The sequence below is a fragment of the Sorex araneus genome, chromosome 4, assembly GCF_027595985.1.
Source record: "Sorex araneus isolate mSorAra2 chromosome 4, mSorAra2.pri, whole genome shotgun sequence".
Taxonomy (NCBI): Eukaryota; Metazoa; Chordata; class Mammalia; order Eulipotyphla; family Soricidae; genus Sorex; species Sorex araneus.
Window position 1 is genome coordinate 165,657,510 of NC_073305.1, and position 10,477 is coordinate 165,667,986.

At 40.0% G+C, this 10,477-nt stretch overlaps 1 non-coding gene across 1 annotated transcript; it reads right to left on the bottom strand.

Moving 5' to 3' along the window:
• Positions 1-10,054: 10,054 nt before the first annotated feature.
• On the bottom strand, positions 10,055-10,158 carry LOC129404733 (small nucleolar RNA U13). The gene has a single exon (XR_008630090.1). It is a non-coding gene; the product is annotated as a small nucleolar RNA U13 (small nucleolar RNA).
• Between the last annotated feature and the right edge of the window lie 319 nt (positions 10,159-10,477).

Consider the following 10,477-nt stretch of genomic DNA (forward strand, 5'->3'; position numbering starts at 1 on the left):
ACCCCAAAACAAAACCAAAACCAAAAATGATTGTACCTGAAACCATGTGCATTAGTTTGTTTTCTGTGTGTCTCTCTCATGTGCACAGAGGGTATCTATGCATGCTACCAATCAACATCCATATTTTTCTCTGAATCTGTCTGATGCTTAATTGTTTTTATAGCCTCTGAGAGTCCTGGAAGATATGAGATGACTTATTTCCCTTGTTCCCCAAAATAGAATGAATTGACCCCAACTAGGGGGTAGGGGTGCTTACCTCTCCCCCCAAACAAATTGAAATTTATATAATTTTTTTATTTCCTTCAAATTTAATTACAAATAGTTAAATTGGCCCCTGCCCTACTGCTAACAATTGCATTTCTCTTGACTCTCAATGGTGCCTTATACCATTGTGTATTGATGTAGTTGTTGACTTTTCACAACTACATTGACTTACTGAACATATTTTATGATAACAAATGATAATTACAATTATATATGCATAAATAGGCTTGGGGGGCCACAACCAACCAGGAGTAAGCCCTGAACACAGTTGGGTGTGGCCCCAAAACCTAAATAAATTTTATGACATCTGTGTGGTAGGCAGTCCTAAAATACATTGATAAGGTTTTCTACCCTCTATGCTTCATATACTCTCTAAACTTTTCAATAATTTAATGTGGAGCAATATGGCCCGTGAATCAATTTACTATTGGCATGAAGAGTAAATTATGAGTAAAACTCATGATCTGTGCATTTTTTGGATGAAGGTTGCAACCATGTAATTATTTGTCACACCTTCCATGAAGTCTGTTACTTATGAATGATATAATGAACAGTCATTTGAACACAGATTTCACGCAAATTGAATATTTAAAGAATGCCAGGAAAGTTCAAGTTTCAGACTTTCTTGAAGTAGAGTATATTATTAAAACTGTGAAAAACAAAGATGGATAGTCAAGCATAGGAGTTTGAACATTTTTACGAGAATAAAATAAGTGAGAGAAGAATGGAATTTATACTGACATGAATGAGAAGTATGTGAGCCAGCTTTCAAAAAAATCTCAATTCCTTTCTTATAATTTTAGAAATAAGCCCTTTGTATATGTGAATTATGTTTCAATTTTTAAAAAATAAATGTTCGAAGTCAAAAAAAGAAAAGAAAGAAAGAAATGAGCCATTTAATCAAAAGAAGCACATGAACACAACTTTAGACACAAAGAGAATTTGGATTATGGGATTCAGTCTACAGGACAAAAATAAACGGAATATAGAAGTAGTATAGGTTTAGATAAATGCAAAGAAATTTGAAAACGAATATGTCATGCAATGATAATAAACTCTCAGCTGAACTAAGCCAAAAATGACAGAGAAAATATATTTGGTAAGATAAGCTAGAAAAAGGCATAATTCTTTTGCAGAACATTTCCACGTTCAGTTATGGCATAGAAATTTTTATCTAGTGAACTCCAACCCCCCCCCCACAAAAGGGTGAAAACTGTATTAAATGCACCCCTCCCATATTCCTCCCCATGCTTGCTTTTGGAGGCATCTGAGAATAATCAAAGCTATTGGGACGAATGAAATAAGATTAGGGTTTGATTCCTGGAACCTAGGCTCTACACCTCCACCTCCACCCCAAGAGAGCTAGAAATAGAATGGGAAGGAGTCTCATGACAATTAAAAAAATTTCCAACTTCATGACATGTTTTACAAGACAGAACAATCCACAAACATCAATGTTTTCATTCTTACAATATCCCACAGAAAGACTTGGCAAGGTGATTTTAACTGTAGCTCACAGATAGCTTAAGTAATCTTCAGAGTAGTTGAATTCTCCAGGTCTCACTGACCAAGTAGCAGCACCGAAGGGAGGATTCTAGTCTAGAGATTCCACTCTTTCTCTCCTATGGCAGTCATCCTGAGGGGACTGCTCAGAATCCACTGTAGCAATTTAATTTTGGGGTAAATGTGTCTGGCTGAAATATGGGAGCCCCCTAAAGGAGAGAGAGTAAAAGGGAATGTGCCTGCCACAGAGGTGGGGGTGGGTGGGAGGGATACTGGGATCATTACAGTAATAATAACAGGTGTCATTCCTTTGACCCTGAAAGATCCTCCAATCGTTGGGAAAGACGAGTAAGGAGAGGCTGCTAAAATCTCAGGGCTGGGACAAATGGAGACATTACTGGCGCCCGCTCGAGTAAATTGATGAGTAACGAGATGACAGCGATACAGTGAAATATATAATTATCCATGTCCACATTACATTATCAATGCCATCTTCAGTTGGTAATTCTATCTATAACTCATGTATTTTGATTTGGTCAGAAAGATCACAACTTATCTAGATCAAAAATTATAGATTAGGGGCTGGAGCATTAGCACAGCGTGTAGGGCATTTACCTTGTACGCAGCTGACCCGGATTCGGGTCCCAGTATTCCATATGGTCTCCTGAGCACCGCCAGGGGAAATTCCTGAGTGCAGAGCCAGGAATGATCCCTGCGCATTGCCGAGTGTGACCCAAAAAGCAAAAAACAAAAAAAAAAAATAGAGATTAAATACTTGTGTATCCCTTACCAAATATACTGTTTTGTACAGAGACAAATATGGGTGTCCTCTGTGCCCTGGCTCTTCAAATGAGACATAACCATATGCAGCGTTCTATTGCCTGGTTTCGTTTGGTTTTCTCATTAGGACTCTTCTCTTCCTCTGTGTATTTTACTTTGCTCGACATCTCCTCTTCTAGTCTGTGTGTTTCCAAGGCCTGGGATTTTTGTCAATTCCCTGCCCTCTCTTCTTGGAACCTCCCAAACCATTTCCTCAATGAATAGAGTACATGGGAAAACAGAGGCTCCTGGGGCAGTTGCTGCTTTGATGTCAGTTTTCATCAATCCCTTTATCTCCTCTGGACCTTTCTTCATTTTCAAACACTAAGCCGGGATTTCTGGGAGAGATCAGGAGTAATTTCAATGACCGTTTCAGTGAGACGATTCATTTGGAGTGTCGGTGATTTCACTTTTCCTCCACTTAAAGTCACAGGAAATCATTTTCTCCAGGTTGGCATTCCTGAGAGGCACAAGGCAAAGTAGAGGTGGAGATGGGTGGATGGTCAGGGAGCGTTTGTTTGCGAGGGACCTGTCAAGATGTATGAATCGTGACCCCAAGAAAAAGTGTCTGTTGACTTGGGAATTTACGTAATTGCAAAGACGCATGTGGACTCGAGCTGGGGAGGACTGGGAAATTCACAGGGTCATAAGGCGCACCATAGTTTGTGTCTCAGCATCTTCTCTCTGCACATCTGTTCCACTTTCCTTTTTGGGCTTCACTTACCAATTTCCGCTGCTTACTCATAATTTCTGTTTCCTTCCAGTTCACAGGACTTCGTCTACCTCAGGGCTTCATTTCACCACTGTGCCGCCCCCCCCCAATGCCCCCCAACCCCGCTTCTGACAGATTCTCACAATTGCTCAAACTCTGGGTGTCCAACAGGGCAGAGCACAGTCCGGCTCTGACGTGAGCTCACCCGTTTCTCTTCTGATACCTTTCAGAATTGGAAAGGGTTTCCTAAGCCCTAATGTCTGTCCCAGGAACTTTGATCACAGAAGGTAGATAAGAATCGACCGCCCCCCCCACCCTGCATCACACACACACTTACACTCTTGTCAACACTGTACAATGGGTCTCTATTCTGATGGTTGTTTATTTAACTCTAACAACTTCACTTTGACCTTGAGAAGTGCTCTAGGACACTGACATTGATTTATGAGCCCCATCTTCCATGCCTTTTCCTGCCACTTGCAACTTGAATGCTTGAACTCAGCTACTCAGCTTTGTTTTTGGAAATTCCTGCCCCAACTTTTCAATAGGCGGTCCTGCAGTTTCCGTCAAAGCCGGGGACAGAGAGTAGCCTTTGTTTTTAGGGGCATGTTCAGGGGATATTTATTTTTGTTCTGAGACTAGTTCAGAACCACATTTTACAAAATGTCTTGCTCTGTAGGTTATTGTTTCTGAAAAGGAAAGTCCTATTAAAATGACTTTGTTTTGAATGTAGAGGTTTTTTTTTTTTTTAAAAGATTGGGGCACATTTCAAAAACTAGGAGGGGACTGAAGTTGAGCTTAAATGTCTGCCAATACTTTTCAAAATAAGAAACTATAAAGAGATTGTTGTTTGCAGTCAAGTGACATAGAGAAAAGTCTGGGAGTATTCATATTGCCGGAGTCTTGTTTTCTGCTGCTATAAAGAAACAGTTACCAAGAAATAGTATCTAGGAGCAGAGCCCACAAATTTGATATCTGAGTCTTAGTCACATGTCATTTTGATTCTGAACATCTGTCACTAGGAGATAAAATTCACTCCTCTTTTCTGTGCTTTATGATATTGTGTTTAATTCCTAATGTGCTGAAAAATGCTAATCTGTGTTTGTCACAGTGTAACCTAAAATATACTTCCTTTAAGAAAACAACAGGCTGAACCCAACCATAGAAATGATATTTACGTTGTAAATCAAATTTGTTTCCAAGCCTTTGCTTCTTTGGTCAGACACTGAAACAATTTACTAAGTATAATCGTTACTTCCTCATTCTTTCAGGGGTGTTAGTTTTAATGCCTCATAACCACAATTTGCCTCAAATACAAACACACAGAATCAAATAATTTGACAGTTGATTGTCAAATATTTTACATTGCAGGTATCTTTTAAAGCGTGCAATGTTTTCTTAAACATCTCCAGACTGAAAATTGCTTGATTCTTCACGCCACTATTTTAATTTTATGAAGGAAATAAAGTGGAGCTTCCTGGGATAATCCAAAAGTAGGAGAGATTTGCTCTGGGCAATGCTGACGTGGTGGCACCCGGGCAGGTTCTCTGCATACCTGTCGGGTCATGTCTCTTGGCTGGGAAAGTCTCCTTTGCTCCTCAAAGCCTTGGGCTCTGATCCAATCGGTCTCACCCACACTTCTGGGTCTATTGCTTACCACTTCTTCCTCCACACGTCCTCCACGAAACGGCCACTGGGTCTACTACAGATCTGGGGAAAACGACCCAGGCACTTGCAGTGCCTTTATCAGACCTACATGGCAGAAAGCACGAAGGCGGGAGAGCTGTCTCTCAGCTTTCTTCATCTGTAGTCATCTAACCCTACTGTCATAAACACTTCTTGACTCAGCAAAGCTGACTCAGGCTCAGCTGCTCTTCTTATTGACTTCTTTCAAATTTCACAGAGCGGGGAGCCAGAGAGATAGTCCAGGGCACATTCCTTACATGCAGTTAATTGCGATTCAGTCCCTGACACCTCAGTTCACTGAACACCACCAGGAGTCATCCCTGAGCACAGAGCCAGGAGCAAACCCTGGGCACTAGTGATATGGTTGCAACCTCCAAAATAAATAAACGGATAATAAAAACGTTTGTTTAATGGTGGCCTGGGAGGCAGAATAGGGATAAAGTTACCTATCTAGCAGATACTATGTCACACCTGAGTTCGAGTCCCAGCACCATATTCCCAACATGGATGCACTGGCCAGATGACCTCAGCCTTAGCATTGAATTACTGACTCATTTGGCCAATAAAATTGCCATTGGACTCCAACCCCTCACCCACTGGGCCTCCTGAGCTCTGCATGAGAGCACGCCCCTCCCCCAACAAAATGAAAAATGCAGCTTCATAAAAATAAGCATAATATGCATGAATATGAATCTCTAATACAGGTGTTTGCCAAGAAGAGCTGCAGGCACCCAGAGGCTCTGCCACGGCTGTTCTCTCCACCTCATTGTTAGCTTTGTGGGACCTGTTGGTTTGAGCAGCTGGTCGTCCCTGTATTAGGTGTCTGTCACCTTTCTTTCAGGACTCAAACAGCAGTCACACTGGTCTCTCAGTTCCTCAAACATGTTAGCCTCTTTCTCCGCTCCTTGTGTAACCCCCTCTTACCCTCCTCACTTGGCTAAGCCTTACTGTCCTGTCACATTCAACATAAATGTCACCTCAGAGCCACTTTCCCCAGCTGATCTCTTCCACTTCTTCCTCCTCACGTTTTGCTTTTGAATTTTACATAGGACTTATTGTTTTGGAACGAAGTTTGTAAGTGCCAAGAGAATTGGGTTGAAACGTTAATTTCTAGTGTGTTGTGAGGGCTCAGTAAGTATGGGTTCAAAGAAATAATAAATCTCTCAATGAATGAAGTTCCCCGCCCCGTCTTTCCTCATAGCTCTATGTATGTTAAGAAGGGCTGAACGTCTCTGAGAGAAGACCCTGATTTTCCCAAGGTAGTATATGTATGTACTCTGTAAACCAAACAATGAATAATTTAGAGAAAAATTTAGAACACTCATCCCAAGAGACATATGGTATTTTATTTCATTTAAGTTACCTCAGTTACTGCCAGGCACCACTTAACTAAAAGTTCCGTTTCCTCATTTGTATCTAGTTTCCTCATTTGTATCTAGAATAAAGCTTCATCCACTTGCTTCTTGGTTATTGCTCCTTTATAGAACTTGACTTGTTCATAGGGATTTTTGGCTTTTGTATAAAAAAGTTCTTCCACATGACTTTCCGTGAACTGTAATTTAAACATATTTAAACTGTAATTTAAACATTCCTTGAACTGTAATTTAAACACATGACAATTAGGAAAGTAACACATTTAAAATTATTATATTATATTATCTGAAGGGCTGGAGTGATGGCACAGCGGGTAGGGCGTTTGCTTTACACACGGCCAACCCTGGTTCGATTCCTCCGTCCTTCTCGGAGAGCCCAGCAAGCTACCGAGAGTATCCCGCCCACACGGCAGACCTGGCAAGCTCCCTATGGCGTATTGGACATGCCAAAAACCAGGAACAACAAGTCACGTTGGTGCTTACTGTTATTGGTGTCCACTCAAGCAAATTGATGAGCAATGGCATGACTGTGATACAGTGATGCAGTGATATATCTGAATTTCCAAATTAAATGTTAGGCCATTAGCATTCTATAAAGATATTACAAAATCAATAAATACAAAAATGATAAAAATGGTCAGAATTTTATGAGAATACATTTTTTTGTTTTGTTTTGTTTTTTGAGCAACACTCGAGCTGTGCTCAGGGATCATGCCTGGAAGTGTTCAGGCTTCCAGGGAAAAATCCCTGAGAACAGCATCAAACATGATGCTGAGGAAGAGCCGTGGCTTGGCCGTGGGCAGGGCTTTACCTGCTATGTTCTCCCTTCAGCCCTAGAAGGAATCTTTTACCACAGAAGTTTAATACTGTCTCTGTAATAAAATATAAAGCTTTAATTTAATATAAACGTAGCAGTTGGTATTTTATTATTTTCATGATTGGCACTTTTGAAAAGCTAAGAGTCAGTTCTCAAGTTCCATGTAACTGTTATAATAGAAACATATGTATTCAGTCAGAATTTAAAAAAGCAAACCAGTATTTTTAACTATGAATTCCAGTCAGGAATTATGTTTCAGGAAGAATAGCTTGCATGGATCCATACAGGAGAACATTCGGTAGCACATTGGGGAATATCTTTAAATGTTTTTTTGGAGAGGATGCAAAAGCCTACGTAGGTTTTTCTATAGCTACCTATAATAGACACTGAATGGGTAATATTAAACATTTGTAAAGGAACTTCAGTGGTAGTTAAGACAATATCTATGTTACTTTTTGATCAACTAACATAAAATAAAAGCAAAATTGACCAGGAAAACAGATAAGGAGAGGTCAACAGGTCCTTAAATATTATTAATACTAACAGAACCCTGATAGGAGACAGAAAGTATAGCATTTCCATCATTCCAGTCCTGGTTTCTGTCCTGAGTCCTGGGTTAGATAGAGCATTATTTTAAATCTGCTTTCAATTAGACCTATACTCTGAGAACTATCTGCAAGACCCATCATTATCTGCAGGGTAAGCCATTTTGCTAAAGAAAGTTTCCTTTTAATTTAGCATGTGGGATTGAAAAAAAGCACCAAAGATGTTAGCAAAGTTTATCCTAAATCAAATCCTCTAATTATAAAATAATCCAACTGCTTTCTGTTACCATAGACTTTTGTACAAATGTTTAAGAACAGAAAATTATTCTTGACTTCCATAATTAGCTTTTTAATGGAAGACAGTTGTTTCTTTTATGTATCTCTGCATCATTTTAGTAAGAGAAAATTTTTGATCTAATCTGCATATTGGATTCCCAGAGTCATTTGAGGATTATCCAAAGACCCAGTCAAGAGTCAAGAAGGTGCCATGACATTTGCTGGTTACTGGGAAGGAGAGTCTTCTTCCCAGGCAGGTGGAAGTCTTAGTGGAGGAAGAAACTTACAGGGTTTCCCGTTCTGCTACCATGAAGAATCAGAAACCAGAGGCTGCAGAGTGAGAAGATGGGTAGAGAGATGACCAAGATTGACTGTCTTGAGCCTTAAATGCAGCCACATTTATTTTACCTTATTGCTTAGGCCAATTCCAGTTCAATGGTTTGCAACCAAGAACATAGAATTGATACATTTTCTTATTCAGAAGGCTAAAACACTATATTTTAAATAATTATATCCTTTGGGGCCACACTCAGTAGTACTCAGGAACTCTTTCTGACTCGGTGCTCTGACTCTGACCCCTGAGACATGAATTCATCATGAGAGTATCCCACAGAGTAGATATGCCCTACATTCTTTCATCTAATAAAGAGTTCTTGCGTTTATATTTTTATTTGCTTTAAATACCTTACTCTAAACATTCATTATAATTCTATGAGTTTCTTGATATCTTATATGGATTTCTTGTTTACATAATATACATAAACTCCTGGGGCTGGAGTGATAGCATAGCGGATAGGGCATTTGTTTTGCATGTGGGTGACCAGAGTTCAATCCCCAGCATCTCATATGGTCCCCTGAGCACTGCCAGGAGTAATTCCTTAGTGCAGAGCCAGAAGTAACCCCTGAGCATAGCTGGGTGTGACCCCAAAATACAAAATACGTAGCACTGCACTGTAGCACTGTCATCCCGTTGTTCATCAGTTTGCTCGAACAGGCACCAGTACCATCTCCATTATGAGACTTGTTACTGTTTTTGACATATAAAATATGTACATATATTTTATATATATGTACGTATTGTCACTGTCACTGTCACTGTCATCCTGTTGCTCATCAATTTGCTCGAGCGGCACCAGTAACGTCTCCATTGTGAGACTTTTTGTTACTGTTTTTGACATATCAAAAATGCCATGGGTAGCTTGCCAGGCTCTGCCACACGGGCAAGATACTCTCGGTAGCTTGCCGGGCTTCCCCAGAGGGGTGGAGGGATCAAACCCGAGTACAAGGCAAATGCCCTACTGCTGTGCTATTGCTCCAGCCCCATATATACGTAACTCCATTTTTACGAAGAAGGTGGACACCGGTGAAGGGATTGGTGTTGGAAATTGTATACCTGGAACTTGATCATGAATAACTTTGTACCTTTGTAATTTATGATTCAATAATTTAAAAAAATTCCATATAGCTAATCATTATATTATTATTATTATTATTATTATTTTGCTTTTTAACACCGGCAATGCACAGGGGTTACTCTTGGCTCTACACTCAGTAATTACCCCTGGTGGGTTTTGAAGGACCATATGGGATGCTGGGAATCGAACCTGGGTTGGCCGCTTTCAAGGCAAATGCCCTACCCGCTGTGCTATTGCTCCAGCCCCCTAATCATTGTACTGATTAGGGATTTCACACCATTCACTTTCATGTGATGATTCATATATGAAACTTAATCACTGTACTTCTTTGGGTTTTTTTCCTGCTTGATTCGCATCTTTTAATATTTCTTTTTCTATATGTTTTCATGGGCCTTTTCTATAGGAAACCTTCCCCTAGTGAGTCTCTCCGTTCCTCTATTTTTCTTTTAACTGTTTCTGTTCCAGATTTTTTTGTTTTGTTTAGTTTGTGGTTATCATGAGGTTTGAATCAGTCTATATCTAAGATAGTCTTTTTGGTGCTTGTAAACCTCATCATTTTTGTACTAAATTGATTCTGTCTAGTCTTCTTCCTCTTTGATTTTTTTTTGGTTGTTGTTGTCCTATTATTTTTTTCCCCAAGTTCATATCAGAGGGGTAATGTGCCAAGTATGCAATAAGATTTAAGGGAGGCTCATGTCACACAAATGTGTGAAGGCCCAATCATCATTCTTATGAACCAGAAAAGGATCTTGTTGTCTTATTTTATTTCTGTTTGTGTTCCTGATTCTACCTTACTATTTATTTTCAACTCAGTTTTTTTTTAATTTATTTTCTATTGAGTCACCGTGAGATGCACAGTCACAAAACTATTCATGATCGGGTTTCAGTCATACAATGTTCCAACACCCATCCCTCCACCAGGGTATGTTTTCCACTGCCAATAATCCCAGTTTCGTCCTACCACCCACCCCTACCCACAGTCTGCCTCGATGGCAGGCATTTTTCCTCTCTCTCTCCCTCTCTCTCTCTCTCTCCCCCCCGCCCCCGTCTTCCTCTCCCCTCCCCCT